General features: G+C 40.3%; 1 protein-coding gene across 1 annotated transcript in view; it reads right to left on the reverse strand.

Annotated features, from left to right (window-relative positions):
• LOC124545270 (glucose dehydrogenase [FAD, quinone]-like) overlaps nucleotides 1–18,284 on the reverse strand; it is an 83,860-nt gene that overhangs the window by 25,049 nt on the left and 40,527 nt on the right. The window lies entirely within an intron of this gene.

Here is an 18,284-nt window from a genome sequence, read left to right on the forward strand (position 1 = left end):
CAAACATTCTTATCCATAGTGTTTAAAAGATCAGAAAAAAGCACATGATCAAAACGAATTGCTATAATTATGTTAGCGGCTGTAACTGTCGTCCGCAGAGCGATATGACAACAGCGAACAAAACTAACGGATACCGGATCGACGGATACGGAGGTCTCGGCTGGCTGCACTCGAAAAGCCGTACAGACTAAGGTCGCGAAAATAGATTGGTAATCTGTCATGGTATTTTGAGGATGTTCCTTGTATTTGATTAATTGTGTAGTAAATAAGGTATACAATGGAAACGTTGACAAAGGTTGTATCTTGGTCTTGTAATATTTCTTATTTTCTTTGTGATATTGATTGTTAATACTGAGAAATTATTGTATTCATTTTCCTGTACTTTGTAGCAACAGGCATGGCATTTAGTAAGGAATTAAGTAAGACATAGTGTATTAACGCAGCGATAGGATTTATATAGTCCATAATGTGTAGGTAGATGGATCACAAGCATTCGGTCTATTCAAAAGAGGGATGGAGACTGTGGCTTCCTTTCCTCTTTGGCGCTATCGCCAAGGACGATCATGATGCACCTCATAGTTCTGGCAGTACTAAACCTCGTCAATGGGAAAGGGGTAGGTGCATTGCAGAATCAACAACTGGAAGTAGGGGTACTATTCCATAGCCAGGAGGACATCGTTTTAACCAGGCGCCACTGGACGGTGAAATTTACATACACTGTGTGATAAAAAGTATCCGGATACCCCCAAAAACATACGTTTTTCATATTAGGTGCATTGTGCTGACACCTAATGCAAGGTACTCAACATCAGCGACCTCAGTAGTCATTAGATGTCGTGAGAGAGCAGAATGGGGTGCTTCGTGGAACTCACGGACCTCGAACGTGGCCAGGTGATTGGGTGTCACTTGTGTCATACGTCTGTACGCGAGATTTGCACACTCATAAATATCCCTAGGTCCACTGTTTCCAATGTCATAGTGAAGTGGGAACATGAAGGGACACGCACGGCACAAAAGCGTACAGGCCGGCCTCGTAAGTTGCCTGACAGAGACCGCCGACAGTTGAAGACGCTGGCAATGTGTAATAGGCAGACATCTATCCAGACCACTACACAAGAATTCCAAACTGCATCAGGATCCATTGCAAATGCTATAACAGGCGGTAGGTGAGAAAACTTGGATTTCATGCTTTAGCGGCTGCTCATTAGCCACACATCACGCCGCTAAATGCCAAACGACGCCTTACTTGGTGTAAGGACCGTAAACATTGGACGACTGAACAGTGGAAAAACGTTGTGTGGAGTGCCGAATCACGGTACACAATGTGACGATCCGATGGCAAGGTGTGGGTATGACCAATACCCGGTAAACGTCATCTGCCAGCGTGTGTAGTGCCAACAGTAAAATTCGGAGGCGGTGGTGTTATGGTGTGGTCGTGTTTTTCATAAAGGGGGCTTGCACCTCTTGTTGTTTTGCGTGCCATAGGCCTACATTGATGTTTTAAGCACCTTCTTGCTTCCCACTGTTGAAGAACAATTCGGGGATGGCGATTGCATCTTTCATCACGATCGAGCACCTGTTCATAATGCACGGCCTGTGGCGGAGTGATTACACGACAATAACGTCCCTGTAATGGACTGGCCAGCACAGAGACCTGACCTGAATCCTACAGAACACCTTTGGGATGTTTGGGAGCGCCGACTTTGTGCCAGGCCTCACCGATTGACATGGATGCCTCTCCTCAGTGTAGCACTCCGTGAAGAATGGGCTGCCATTCCCCAAGAAACCTCCCAGCACCTGATTGAACGTATGCCTGCGAGAGTGGAAGCTGTCATCAAGGCTGTGGATGGGCCAACACCATATTGAATTCCAGCATTACCGATGGAGGGCGCCACAAACTTGTAAGTCGTTTTCAGCCAGGTCTCCGGATACTTTTGAATCACATAGTGTACAATGCTTGGGAAGTGAGGAACGAACCATTGAGGCTGGAAGAGACGTTTGCTGAGTCACTCCTTGAGGCCAAGAAAAAGGGAATGTATGAGGAAACATGAGGGGAGTACCAGGGATTACATCTCACCCGTGAGCGAGTGTGGGACCAGTTACGCCAAGTTGTGGATTTGGTACCACACACGCTGGTGCGTCGTAAGAGAAAATGGTTGGATACAGGTGGCAGGTTGCTAAAGACAGTCTTCAGGGCCGTGGGTACTGACAGTGTCCTCGAGTTAGACTATCCGCTGGGACAGGTAACAGAAGTAGCAAATAAGAATAAAGTTGCAACTGAGTGGCACACCACAGGACTGATAAAATTGGAACGTTGCAGGAGCTAACAGTAGAATTGATGGAATATGTGAAAATGACCATGGGCATGGTGAATAAAGATCTGAATGTGATGCAGATCCAGCTGACGTGGTGTACTGGTCGCTATCTGCGGACGATGACAGTTACCTTATAGCTTGGGAGGGGGCGGGGGTGGGCAGTATTCATGTTCGCTCCACCCTCTCTTACTGTGACAGGATATAATTATTGATCCACGTAGACTCCGGAAGCGGCGCAGCGCCAGACCCATCAACGACGTAATCGGGGTCCCCATTGCACTCGTACTATTCTGCGTCAATACTATTCCAGCCCCTGCAGTCGGCAGCGGATGTAGATGCGTGGCAACCAAACGTACTTTAGTGTCAGGACAGAGATTTCTGTCATGTCAGCTTGGCCCCTTTACAACTTCTGGAGAGGAATACAACGACAGCCTTCTTCTTGCTTGGCCGCAGGTTACGAACGCCATCTGGGAATGAAGTGGCGTAACAGAATGAAGAAGAAATGTTTTTGCAACGTTTGTTGCGGTAACAAATAACTTTCTGTAAGAAAATCATGTAATAGTTGCGGTCCTCGACATTTTGATTAGAAACTGAGACTGTAGTACGCACATGGATTTTGATGTCTCTCGCATATTGTTGGATATATAAGTGTTTTCCTTACTTAACAAATAAATGAGGTGTCATTCCTTTTCTTACAATAGTAGCAACCCCCTGACCACATTTACTTTAACTGTTGGAAAAAAGGTATGTTGGAATCTGCGATCTGTGGAGAGAACCTCCATTGAGACATCGAGACATCTTAGAATGATATGAGATAAGCAAATCTTTCCTCCAGGAATCAACGAAACACCGAGTGCAGTGTTAGGATTTACTCTCGCAGCAGCTAATCATAGCGAACAACTTGTGCAGATGCAGAAACGTGCCGTAGCAGAAATCTTACACGAATTGGCCCAACTGTATTCGTCGGACAATTGTTCTGACTGGTGCCTCAACAAGATCACTGCCGATGTTCTCCTCTGATCTGGTGTTCCAGCTGTTTCCGTTTTTTGGTCTTCAGTCCTGAGACTGGTTTGATGTGGCTCTCCATGCTACTCTATCCTGTGGAAGCCTCTTCATCTCCGAGAAACTACTGCAATCTACATCCTTCAGCCTCTGCTTACTGTATCCATCTCTTGGTCTCCCTCTACGATTTTTACCCTCCACGCTGCCCTCCAATACTAAATTGGTGATCCCTTGATGCCTCAGAATATGCCCTGCGAACCGATCACTTCTTCTAGTCAATTTGTGCCGCAAATTCCCCTCCTCCCCAATTCTGTTCAGTACCTCCTCATTAATTATGTGATATACCCATCTAATCTTCAGAATTTTTCTGTAGCACCACATTTCGAAAGCTTCTGTTCTCCTCCAGTCTAAACCATTTATCGTCCACATACATACATAGTTACACTCCATACAAATACATTCGGAAAAGACTGCCTGGCACCTAAATCTATACTCGAATGTTAATAAATTTCTCTTCTTCAGAAACGCTTTCCTTGCCATTGCCAGTCTACATTTTATAGCCTCTCTACTTGGACCATCATTCAGTTATTTTGCTCCCCAGATAGCAGAACTCATCTACTACTTTAAGTGTCTTGTTTCCTAAAATAATTCCCTCAACATCACCTGATTTAATTCGACTACATTCCATTATCCTTGTTTTGCATTTGTCAATGTCCATCTTTCAAGGCTCTGTCCATTCCGTTCAACTGATCTTTCAAGTCCTTTGCTGTTTCTGGGAGAATTACAATGTCATCGGCAAAACTTCAAAGTATTTATCCCTTCTCCCTGGACTTTAATTTGCATTCCAAATTTTTTTAAATTTTTTTTATTGCCTGCTCGATGTACACATTCAATAAGACAGAGGATAGGCTACAACCCTGTCTCATTTGTTTCTCAACCACTGCTTCCCTTACATGCCCATTGAGTCTTATAACTGTCGTCCTGTTTGTGTACAAGTTGTAAATGGCCTTTTGCGACCTGTATTTTGCCCCTTCTACCTTCAGAATTTGAAAGAGTTGTTCTAACAACATTGTCAAAAGTTTTCTCTAAGTCTGCAACTGTTATCAACGTAAGTTTGCTTTTTCCTTAATCTATTTTCTAAGAGAAGTTGATGGGTCAGTATTGTCTCGTGTGTTCCTACATTTCTACGGTATCCAAACTGAACTTTCACGAGATCGGCTTCTACCACTTTTTCCATTCTTCTGTAAATAATTCGTGTTAGTATTTTTCAACCGTGACTTATTAAACTGATAGTTCGATAATATTCACACCTGTCAGCGCATGCTTTCTTTCAAATTGGAATGACTAAATTCCTCTTGAAGCCAGAGGGTATTTTGCCCGTTTCATTTGTCTATTCCCGGGGCCTTGTCAGTAGTTTCAAAGGAATTTTGTCTACTACCGGAGCCTTGTTCGACTTAGGTCTTTCAGTGCTCAGTCAAATTCTACTCACAGTATCATACCTCCAATTTCAGCTTCATCTATGCCCTCTTCCATTGCTATAATATACCTTTCAGTTTTCCACTCCTTGCTTAAGACTGGTTTTCAAACTGAGCTCTTCATATTCATACAGATACTTCTCTTTTCTCCAAAGGTCTCTTTAATTTTACTGTAGGCGGTATATATCTTATTTGTAGCGATATATGCTTCTAAATCCTTATATTTATCCTCCAGTTATTCCTGCTAAGCCACATTGTAGTTCCTGTCAATCTCAGTTTTTAGATGTATGTATTCCCTTTCACCTGCTTCATGTACTGAATTTTTATATTTTCTCCCTCATCAGTTAAATTCAATATCTCTTTGTGTTACCCAAGGATTTCTTCAGGCCTCGTATTTTTACCTATTTGATCCTCTGCTGCCTTCACTATTTCATCCCTAATAGCTACACATTCTTCTTCTACTGTATTCCTTTCCCCTGTTCTTGGCAATTGTTCTCTAATGCTCCCTCTGAAACCCTCTACAATCTCTGGTTCTTTCAGTTTATCCAGCTCCCATATCTTTAATTTCCTACGTTTTTTTGCAATTTCTTAAGTGTTAATCTACAATTCATAACCAACAAATTGTGGTCAGAGTCCACATCTGTCCCTGGAAACTTCTTACAATTTAAAATCTGTTCTGAAATTTCTGTCTTACCATTACGTAATTAATCTGAAACCTTCCGGTGTCTCCAGATGTCTTCCACGTACACATCCTTCTTTCATAGTTCTTAACCCAAGTATTAGCGAAAAGCAAATTACGCTCTGTGCAAATTTATAACATGCGGCTTCCTCTTTCATTCCTTTCCTCCAGTCCATATTAACGTAATATATTTTCTTTTCTTCCTTTCCTACTATCGAATTCCAGTTCCCTTGACTATTACATTTTCGTCTCCGTTAACTATATGAATAATTTCTTTTATCTCATCATACATTTCTTCAATCTCTTCATCATCTGCGGGGCTAGTTGGTTCATAAACTTTTACTACTGTGGTGGCTGTGGGCTTGGCTACAATAATGCGTTTACTACGTAGCTTACAAGCGTTCCTATTTTCTTATTAATTATTAGACCTACTCTCGCATTACCCCTATTTGATTTTGTATTTATAACCCCGTACTCACCTGATCAGAAGTCCTGTTTCTCCTGCCGCCGAAATTCGCTAATTCTCACTATATTAACTTCAGCATATCCATTTCTCATTTTAAATTTTCTAACCTACCTGCCGGATTAAGGGGTCTGATATTACAAGTATATGGGCAGTAGTTTATCTGATTGAACCTTACGTGGGAGGAAGTAACACAACACTTGCTATGAAGTAAGTCACATGTAGTCTAGTGTTGCTACGCAACTCTGATGGATGAGTAATACAAAGTGCTACTTTGTTACTGGGACTCTTCATCTGCATGAGTACCATGACCAGTAAAGCAGTGTGGCTTCTGTTCGTAATCTAGGCTGCGGCATTAGGACTGCTTTCAGTTTAACTCCAAGCAGTTTTTCTACCAGAATGAATAACTGTGAAATTTTCTAGCAAATAGAAGTGTGCGCTGAACTGGGAATTGAACCCGGAACCTTTTCCTGCGAGGGTAAATACACTACCGACTGAGCTACCCAGGCACGACTTACGACTCGCTATCACAGTTTTGCTTCTGCTACTTCCCAAATTTCACAGAAGCTTTCCTGGATACAATGAGGACCCAACACGAAAGAATATTGCAGAGAAATGGGTAAGCCACAGCCTACTGGGTGTTTTCTGAACGAATTTTCACTCTGCACCTGAGTGTACGCTCACTTTAAATTTTCTGGAAAATGAAAACTGTGCCGGACCGAGGCTCGAACGCAGCACATTTGTTTCTCGCGGGGTGCGAGTAATGGCTGTTCCGGGTTCTACTCCCGGTCTGGAACTCAGTCTAAATAAGCTAGAAAATTGAAATAAGTGCAAAAATGAAAATTCATTCTCGACGCTTAATGGGAAGTTTCAGTCTCACTGCGTAATGGATTGTTACTAATCTCGAAAAAGGCTCAACCAGACATTTGGAAGGAAATTGAATTTCTGCTATGAAACTGTGAAAGTTAGATAAGTTATATTCCTGATAATCGTATCTGAAATCAACGACAGAGGCCACTACAATGTCGCATCAAGATCGTGTATGCGTTTTACAAATCAGTAGAGAGTCATATCGAAGAGGAGCGAATATTCGTCGTGATTTGCTTGGTTACTGAAAAACTAAGTCTGAAGCTTCAAGACAGTACATGAAATCTTGCTGTGTGTATTTTACATTTTTTCATATAAAATTTTAATTTATACTAGTTTCTGTACAGCTCTATGCCGAAAGAAGACGCTGAATTTCAGCTCACGCCATTGTTGCTCCAATCCTTTATTTTATTTTTGGTTCTGCTGTTCTTTTTTTTCTTGTAAGGAAATATTATGAGTTCACTGTTGTAGCGCTCATTTCACAATGGGGCATCTTCATATCACACTTCTAAAAACTATGCCGTTAAGCATTATGTAAAATAGTGAGTATCAGTGTCGTGTGAGTATGTTGGCTACTTGTTTTAATTTTACATTGTTTATCTATTTATTGTCTATTTGATGTATCATTCCTCTTAGCTTATCTAGAGGAAATGCCGTGTAACATATTACGCGACCATGACGTTCTCAAATTACTCTCTCGCAGTTCTTTATAATCCCTGTGTAAACAAATTTCTTGACGGCGATGCTAAGATTTCACATGAGTTGAGATTAAAATGTCCTGTCAGTGTATTTGTTAGAGGTATTTGAGCATTTAAAAGTAATTTCATGTGATATTTTCGTTTCTAACAAGTAGTTACACGTATTTCACATTCACTGGCTGCATCGATACTGTTGTTCGGTGCTTCCGTACTGTAACATGGGCAGTGCACTTCTTTTAGGTTTGTTGTTCTGTGGTGTGAATACATGGTTTCTGACTGCTATGAGAAATTAATATCCGGGAGGTATAGGCGAAGAGCAGAGGAACTGGCTTTTTTGTATATCATATTGCATGCTTTTCAATTTCCTATTCTTAAGTTTGTAATGTTTTTAGCCAAATCAGAGCGTGTAAAAAACACGAGCGAAAGAGAAAACAGTGGGTTTAAAAAGCAATTGTTTCACCGCTTCGTTTTGATTAATTGAAGGGGCAGACGTATTTATGGAGCGACCGAGTTTCACAACTAAACAAAACCTTCGGTGAAATCTATTGAAGGTGAATTCTTGTCATAATAAACTATAATGTGGGATCTTCAAAGTTCTGTCAGCATTTTCTACATGCGAAGAAACTTCTAAGGTCGCTACATCACACGAGTACATCACCAGGCTGTCTCAAACCTTCCGGGTCAAAGTGGTGCACTTGACTGGGTCGACAACCGATAAAATTGAGCAGGTATGTTATGGGCATGCACAACGTACACTGGATAACGACAGCATAGCTCATAGTAATTGCTCAAAGTGACGACCGTCAGTCTCAATGCGTGCATGGCAATGGGGCATGAAGTTGTGCTGCACTCTCTCAAAGATCTCTGGTGTTTGTTGTATCTGGGATAACTCAACTTTAAGAAAGAATGAGTTCACTGCTCAACAACGTGCTGTAGGAATAATACTTGGTACTCACGTAGGCTCATCTAGTAGACATCTGTTTGAGCGTTTTGATTGTTGCCTCACAATGAAGTTTTATGTAAGTAATCCACTGCAGTTTACAAGGAACAATTGTGTACATAATTAGAATACCAGAACAAAAAATGACATTTATTACTCCATGCTACGATCGTCTGTAGCACAAAAAGGACTGCACAATGTTGTCACCAAAATTTTGATGTTTTTACCATGACATAAAATGTCCGACAGAGAGTAAAGCTTATTTTGAAATAAAACTGAAACAGTTTCTTCGTACACAACTCCTATTCCATAGAAGAACTCCTAATTTTGTAATGTATAAAAAGTGATAGGTAGGAATTATTAATACACAATTATACTAAAAACAAGATTGTAGGTGATCAGCATGTAGCCGTATGTTAATGGGAAATGTCTCATTCCATAGCATTACAATTAATCGTACAAATGATTCCGAGAGCATGAAACCAACAGCTAACCGATGGAGATACAAGAAAATGGCAGCTCATTCAATATAAAGGTTAGCAATCACAACAGAACATCATCTGGAAGTCATAGAAATTGAAGAAATGCGCCTAGATGAATATACGTAAGTATCACATAACTGCAGGACTAATATGAGGAAAAGGGGACTAGCTATATAAACAAAAAGTAGAATAAAATCCCAGATTCTAGACCTCAGGGAATACTGCGCTGACTCTATCAGCACCAAGTGCTAGCCTTACCCAGGTGAGAAAGGACACAGTTAATCTGTGCAAAGGTTTTGGCAAGAAGGATCAGATTCTTATAGTTGGTGGAGCAGGGAACAGCCTAGCTAAGAACAGTAATTACTGCATTAGGAGTGACCTGGATGAAACAGGAATAGCAACTACACACACAAATGTGACTTTTGTGCAGGTCCTGCAGTACGATGACCAGTCCGGGCTAAATACTGCTCTGAGTCATGTGAACCCTGAGTTGAGCAGGCTGCTGCTGACCAAACCGAAATTTCATATAAGTGGAGTGCCTGTTGCTACAAGTGGGAGATGGTGATATACTAGACATGCCCTGCACCTAAACACGAGAGGGAAAGATAGGTGGGATGAGCTTGTTGCAGGTAATACACAGGGGGCCACCATCACACACAGCAAGATCCCTGGGGTTACTGGTGTCAGACGGGCACCTTTTTTAGGTTATAATCAGGATTCAGACACCCTGTCATGAAAGAATTGGAAATAAGAGAAGAGCCCCACAAAATCTTAATAATGCACAGAAAAGTAAGTTTAGCTAATTTTATCAAAAGATTAGAGTTCAGAGTAGTTAGGTAGAAGAGCTTCTTGCCTGTTTGGAAAATTTAGAAAGCTCTGAAAAGATAGACATCCTGTTCTGTCTGAGCACCACATAGCCACAGGGTTCGATACAAAAACATTGATACCAGTAAATTTTGTAGTATAAGCATATATAAGTGTGTGATTATGAAATAACGTTGAAAAATAGTACACTTGTAATTGTAACTGTATATAGACCACCACTGGGAAATTTTGAACTATTTATGAAAAATCTGGATTCCTTACTGTGCTATCTGTCAGACAGCAGCAATCTCTGGCGACTTCAATGCATATTTTATGAAGGATTCTGACACAAAAAATGATATGACAGTCTTACTTGGATCCTACAACTTGATGTCAGTAATTAACTTTCCAACACAGGTGGATAAAGACAGCAGGATCCTGATAAATAGTGTTTTCTTTGATGAAGCTGAAAGTAAGAAAATAAGTGTTTACCCATGGTCTCTCTGATAATGATGCATAGTTAGTTAGGATAAATACCATACCGCCTTACAGTACAGATATCCCTCTGTGGAAATCAGTTTGAATAATTAATGACACCAGAACAAATGTTTTTAAGAGTAGTTTACAGGAGATGGCATGAGATGTGATTTATAATGAACCATAAAATTTAGCCTATTCCATGATAAATTCATACCACTGTTTGAAAATAGCTTTCTGCATAACCTATTTTTAAGAATAGCTTACATGGGATGTAATTTATAGTGAACCAAATGCTAACATAAAATTTAATCTATTCTGTGATAAATTCAAATCATTATTTGAATATAGCTTTCTGCATAAGCTCCATACTCTGTGCTCATTAGACCGTTCATTCCGCTCAACAGATCATGTGATTCTTCTTCACGTTCGCTCAGGATAGCAATGTCATGAGCAAATCATATCACTGATATCCTTTCATCCTGAAAATTAATCCTATTCCTGAAACTTTCTTTTATTTCCATCACTGCTTCTTCGATGTACAGATTCAACAGTAGGGGCGAAAGACTACACCCCTGTCTTACAATCTTCTTAATACGAGCACTTCGTTCTTGGTCGTCCACTCTTGTTATTCCCTTTTGGCTCTTGTACATGTTATGTATTACCCGTCTCTGCCTATAGCTTACTCTTATTTTTTTCACAATTTCGAACATCTTGCACCATATTACGCTGTCGAATACATTTTCCAGGTCGACAAATCCTATGAATGTGTCTTGATTTTTCTTTAGTCTTGCTTCCATTATCAACCACAATGTCAGAATTGCTTCTCTGGCGCCTTTACCATTCCTAAAGCCAAACTGATCGTGATCTTACACATCCTCAATTTTCTTTTCCTTTATCCTGTACATTATTCTTGTGCGCAACTTGGATGTATGAGCTGTTAAGCTGATCATGCGATAATTCTGACACTTGTCAGCTCAAGAATGGGGTGCCGCAAGGTTCGGTGTTGGATCCTCTGCTGTTCTTAATGTATACTAATGACTTGCCATTCTATATTCACGAAGATGCAAAGCCGGTACTTTTTGCCAATGATACAAGTATAGCTATCACAGACAAGAGTTAACTGGTGAAATTGTAAACGATGTTATTCAGAAAATCATTAAGTGGTTCTCTGCAAATTGGCTCTCATTAAACTTTGACAAAACACAGTATATACAGTTCCACACAGTAAATGGAATGACCCCATTAATAAATCGATCAGAAATCGGTAACTAAGGTAGAATATTCAAAATTTCTAGGTGTATGCATTGATGAGGGGTTGAACTGGAAAAAACACAATGAGGATCTGCTGAAATGTTTGAGTTCAGCTACTTATGCTATTAGGGTCATTGCAAATTTTGGCGATATACATCTGAGTAAATTAGCTTATCACGACTATTTTCATTCTCTGCTTTCGTGTGGCATCTTATTCTGGGGTAACTCATCATTGAGTAAAAGAGTGTTCATTGCACAAAAGCGTGTAATGAGAATAATTGCTGGAGCTCATCCAAGATCATCCTACAGACACTCATTTAAAGAGCTAGAAATCTTCACTGTAGCCTCACAGTATATACATGCACTTATGAAATTTGTTATTAACAATCTGAGAGAATTCAAAAGTAATAGCAGTGAACATGGCTACATCACTAGGAGAAAGGATGATCTTCACTACTCAAGGTTAAATCTAACTTTAGCTCAGAAGGGGGTAAATTATGCTGCCACAAAAGTCTTTGGTCACTTACCTAATAGCATCAAAAGTCTGAGAGATAGCCATATAGCATTTAAAAGGAAATTAAAAGAATCTCTTAATGGCAACTCCTTCTACTCATTAGATGAATTTTTGGATATAGTAAGTGGGTAATTTCCCAACCTCCACAAAAATAAAATTAAAAATATTGGGTGTCAAGTAATATTTTGTCTAATGTAATATCTTGTATAGACACCTTTTATTAACCTAACACGTTCCACACCATTGCGAAGTGTCGTATTCATGGTCATGGAACAAGTACTAATCTAATCTCTTTCAGTCTTCGGAATTGTGCGGATGTTGGTTTTCCGAAAGTCAGATGGGATATCGCCAGACTCATACATTCTACACAACAACGTGAATAGTCGTTTCGTAGGCACTTCCCCAGTGATTTTAGAAATTCGGATGGAATGTTGTCTATTCCTTCAGTCTTATTTGATCTAAAGTTCTCCAAAGCTCCTTTACTTCTCATTCTAGTACTGGATCCCCTGTCTCTTCTAAATCGACTCCTGTTCCTTCTATCACATCAGACAAATCTTCCCCCGTCATAGAGACCTTCAGTGTACGCTGTCCTCTACATTTAACAGTGGAATTCCCGTTGCATTCTTGATGTTACCACCCTTACTTTTAATGTCACCGAAGGTTGTTTTGACGTTGCTATATGCTGAGTCAGTCCTTCCGATAATCATTTCTTTATCGAATTTTTCACATTTTTCATGCAACCATTTCGTCTTAGCTTCCCTGCACTTCGTGTTTATATCATTCCTCAGCAACTTGTATTTCTGCAGTCCATAATTTACCTGAACATTTTTGTACTTCCTTCTCTCATTGACCACTTGAAGTATTTCTTCTGTTACCCGTTATTTCTTCACTGTTACCTTCTGTGTACCTATGTTTTTCTTCCCAGCTTCTGTGATTGCCCCGTTTAGGGATGCCCATTCCTCTTCAACTGTACTGCCTACTGACATATTTCTCATTGCTGTATCTATAGCCTTAGAGAACTTCAGGCATATTTCGTCATTGCATAATACTTCTGTATCCCACTTCTTTGAGTATTCATTCGTCTTGAATAATGTCTTAAACTTCAGCCTACTCTTCATCACTACCACATTGTGATCTGAGTCCATATGTGATCCTGGGTACGTCTTGCAATCGAGCATCTGATTTCAGAATCTCTGTCTGATCACGCTGTAATCTAACTGAAATCTTCCCGTATCAGCCGGCCTTTACCAAGTATACCTCCTCCTCTTGTGATTCTTCAACAGAGTATTCGCTGTTACTAGCTGAAATTCATTACAGAACTCAATTAGTCTTTCTCCTCCTTTCTCATTGCCTCAAGCCCATATTCTCCTGTAACAATTTCTTTCACTCCTTCCCTTACAACTGCATTCGAGTCCCCCATGACTATTAGATTTTCATCTCTCTTTATGTATGATATTACCCTTTGAACATCCTCATATACTTTATCTACCTTTTTACCTTCAGCCTGCAACGTTGGCATACATAGCTGATGACACGAAATACAAATGATTGGCTACTAAATTCAATGATTTCTTGCTAACGATAGTAGAAAGCATAGGTACAAAAATAGTCCATCAAAAGCAGATTCACTAAATTTCCTCAGGTAACACATACTCCACCGCAGAAGTCAATGTTGCCAAATTATCTGTCAGAGTGATCACTAAAGTAATTAAGACAATAAAAAGCAATTACTCTCCTGCCTATGATATTATCACAGCCAAAGAACTGAAATTTTGAGCTGACTTGGTAGCACCACCCTCGATTTTCCTCTGTTAGTCAACGAGTCAAAGAATATTTGCTTCAGTAGTGATATACAAAACAGTAGGTAAGCATCTGATATTTAGTTATAGAGCTATCCTGTACTCTGAAAAATTTTTGAGAAAGTATTTTACAACAGAATGCTGACCCACCTTTTTGAGAACAACCTTTTAACAACAGCTCAGTTTGACTTCCGTAAAAGCTTCACTACTGAGCAAGTAATATATGATTTTACAAAGTCATTCCAAGTAGAACTAAACAAAAAAATTAACCTTTTGATGTTTTCTGTGATCTTGCAGAAGTCTTCGAATTTGTACATCATAAAACTCTGCTAAGGTAACAGAAGACTCGCAAGAGCAGCTGAACGGCATGTATAGTGTCCCGAAAAGAGGGTATAAGAGAACATCAACAAAAGTACACCCTAAGACAAAAAAAATTACACACCACGAAGAAATTATCCGAATGGGACGGAAATTGCAAATGTGACATGCATGTACCCACTGGTCATCGGGACTCATTTCGAAGCGAGGTTCATCACTGAAAACAATACTGCTCCAGTCAGATTCCAGGCTAAAGACGTATGTGGAGACGCCCCAGACAGTGGGGAGATACGAACCCGGCTGTTGCCCGCCATACAGTCCGACAACCAGGAGTGATGGTCTAGGGTGCAACTTCATTACATAGCAGGACCCCTTTGGTTGCCATCCGTGGCCACTTACAGCACAGCGGTAAGTCGACGATATTCTTGCCCGTCATGGAAAGTCAATCTGAATTACATTTCAGCAATATAATGCCCACCCGCACACGACGAGAGCTTCTACTGCTCGTCTTCGTGCTTGCTAAATCCTTTCTTGAGCAGAAAGGTCACCAGATCTCTCCCCAGTTGAGAAAGTTTGGAGCTTTATGTGCAGGACCCTCCAAACAGCTCGGAATCCTGACGATATGACGCGCCATTTGGACAGAATTTGGCACGATATCCCTTAAGAGGTCATCCAGCAACTCTATCAGTCAACGCCAAACCGAATAACTGCTTGCGTAAGGACTGTATGTGCACCAATGCGTTAATGAGTTGTTCAGTTTGTTAAGCTCTCTCTCTTGAACAAATCATGCAGTTTTTCTGAAATTGTAATAATTTGTTTGTCTGTACATGTAAATTACATCTACCGACTTCCATGTCATCTGGGTAGTTCCTTCGTGGTGCGAGGTTTTTTTATCATAGGGTAAGAAAGGGTAATGGAACGTAGGCGAATTAAATCATGTGATTTGGAGGGAATTAGATAAAATTTTCTATACGGCAAAATAACTGATGGTGGCAGAAGTACAGAGGAACTAAAATGCAGACTAACTGTACCAAAACCAGCCATTCAAAGAAAGAGAAATAGAATACGAACTGAAGTGTGAGGAAATGGTTTCTATAGGTACTTGTCAGGAGTGCTACCTCGTATGGAAGCAATGCGTTGATAACAAGTGTTCAGACGAGAAGAAAAGCTTTTGAAATGTTGTCCTACAGATGAATGCTGAAGATTAGATGGGTAGATCGACTACTGTATCAAACTAGCGAGGAAAAAAAATGTATGGGTTATCTTGACTGAAAGAATGGAACCGTTGGTATGACACACCCTGAAGCATGAAGGATGCATAAGTTCGATAAAGGAGGGATGGTGAGGAGGTCGCGGCGGAGGGGGGGGGGGGGGGGGGGGGGGGCGTGGGGTGCAAAAATGAAATACAGTAAGCATGCATATAGGCATGGAGACTGAAGTAATTATGCAGAGATGAAGAAGCCTTTTCAGGACAGACAGGTTGTAGACATGCATCAAATGATTCATCGGACTCAAGACCACAACAACAAGAGCCACAGCTATGTTATCAAACAGTTGTGGTTGGTTCGCTAACTTCTGTGTCTAGCGTTTTCCTAGAGTGTAAAGAGATTGGCAGTGAGCATGAGGAACTTCTTATTCATACGGAAGTAAGATGACTTTCTCGAGGTAGGATCTTGTCAAGAATTTTTGAACTCTGAGACGAGGTTCTTGTCTTCCTTCTTGACACAAAGTATGCTGATTTTCTCACTAACTTCTCTTGGCTTTGCTCAGCTGCGTGCTTAACTGATGTGTTTGAACACTTGGATGTGTTCAACTTGAGTTTACAAGGAAAAAATGTAGACATGTTCAAAGTTGAGGATAAGTTTAGTGCTATTGTCAAAAAGTGTCAGATCTGGGTGTCAAGGATAGAAAACGAGTCACTAACTAACTTTTCTTCTTTCAAACAATTCTTGGAGTCATCAGAGGAGAGTCTGCCTGAGCAGATCAAGATCAATGTAGCCGAGCATCTACGCAGCCTAGCCACCACTTTTAGAGAGTATTTCCCTGAACCTGACCCTGACGACAGATGGATTCGAAATCCCTTCAGCAGTGGAGAAATAGACAAAATCCAAGGCCTCACTCAAGAAGAGCAAGATCAACTTGTGGATTTGTCCAGCTGTGGTAGGATGATAAACATTTTCATCGGTGACAAAATTACAGACTTCTGGGCAATAGCACGCAAAGACTACAAGAAACTTGGAGATAAGGCAGTGAAAAAGATCCTTCCATTTACAACCACATATCGGTGTGAGCAAGCATTTTCTTCCATGTGTTTCATGAAAAACAAACATAGGAATAGGCTCGACATGCGGTCGGATTTCAGAGTGAGCGGTCGGATTTCAGAGTGAAAGTTTCAGGTTTGGAACCTAATATTTCAGAAATAATGGACTCAAAGGTCAGATTGAACTTGTCTAATTAAGAACTGAAAATTAAAAGTAACTGTATACTGATGGAGTACACTGCTGTAACTGTATTTTTTCAAATAAATAATACCGTGTATGAAATGAGTGTTTTCTTATTTTTCATACATGTCTACTCAATGCAATCTCAAGTGTAGTACACCTCAAAGACCAATGCTCTCAGTTTTAATTTTCTCCTTTCATTTTGAGTTCATACTCAATTTTTATTTTTATTTTTTATTTTTTATTTATTTTTATTTTTAATTTTTTTTTGAGTTTGTTATACTAAACACCCAGATTTGAAGACAAAGATTTTGAGCAATAATCAAAAATTTAACAACTACAATGATGGCTAAATCGAAAAAGTTTTAAGCTCAATATTTTTTTCAATAATGAATTTGTCAATGTTTTTTCTAAGTACCAAAAATAGAAAACGTATAAAAGGACTCTTAATTTGGCTTTTTTAGGTACTTGATACCTTGTCAGGTACCAATCATGCTCGATGAGGGGGTCCTCGTCTAGGATCCAACCCATATGGTCACGAGCCCAGGAGAGGCGCTACAGGCGATGTCGTGCTGTCAATAAAGGCACTCAGCTCGGTCGTCTGCTGCCATAGCCTATTAAAGCCAAATTTTGCCACTGTGTCGTAACGGATACGTTCGTCGTACGTATCACATTGATTTCAGTGGTTATTTCAGGCAGTATTACTTGTTTGTTAGCACTGACAACTCTACACGAATGCCGCTGCTCTCGGTCGTTAAGTGAAGGCCATCGGCCTCTGCATTATCGGTGGTGAGAGTTAATGCCCGATATTTGGTATTCTCGGCACAGTCTTCTTTACTGTGGATCTCGGAATGCTGAATTCCCCAACGATTTCCCAAACTAAATGTCCCATGCATCTAGCTCAAACTACAATTCTGCGTTCACAGTCTGTTAATTCCCATTGTGGAGTCATAATCACGTCGCTGACCTCGTCACATAAATCACCAGAGTACAAACGAGAGAGAGGAGGGAGTGTTTGAGCGAAAATATCTCAGAGGTTGCTTATCTGATTTCTTCCAGGGCCAACAAAAATTTGGTATTCAATATTTTGCGTTATTATTGACCGAAATTTAAAGTTTAAAATGTTCTGAAACGCTATTCATTAAGAGGTAATCTTATTTTAAAAGTTTAACACAACAAGACAGGTATTACAGCTGAAAACTGTGTGTTTGTCTTGAGACAGCGGAACCGCTAGCGCATATATACCTGGAATTTATTCATACAGTACTTGAGAATGAGAGCTCTTAGTGACTTACAACAAACTTTACACAGGATTTAGAACCCTTCGAGAAACTTTTTGTTGCTGGCACCCCTGCAAAATGATGGAAGTAGATTGCTTACTACATTTTGTCTGTTCATGCAGTAAAAATGCCTGATCAGGCATGGCGATTTAATTTATTACTTTTTACTACTCATTCTGTTCACAACACAGTTTGCAGACAATGTCCTCATATGCTACTGAATGTACCTGCAAAATTATATCTCTGTGTGACCCATAATTCACGAGGTATGACGCCATAAACATTGAGATTCTTGAGAAACTTGCTTCTGTTGAAAATGAAGCGCAAATTGCCCGGACTATATTCATCCAGTGACCAGCCAGGTTAGCCGAGAGCACTAATGTGCTGCTTCCTGGACTCAGGCAGACGTGCCGGTCCCGGATCGAATCCGAACGGCAGATTAACGATGAGGGCCGGTGTGCCAGCCAGCCTCGTTG

Source organism: Schistocerca americana, chromosome 8 (assembly GCF_021461395.2).
Source record: "Schistocerca americana isolate TAMUIC-IGC-003095 chromosome 8, iqSchAmer2.1, whole genome shotgun sequence".
Taxonomy (NCBI): Eukaryota; Metazoa; Arthropoda; class Insecta; order Orthoptera; family Acrididae; genus Schistocerca; species Schistocerca americana.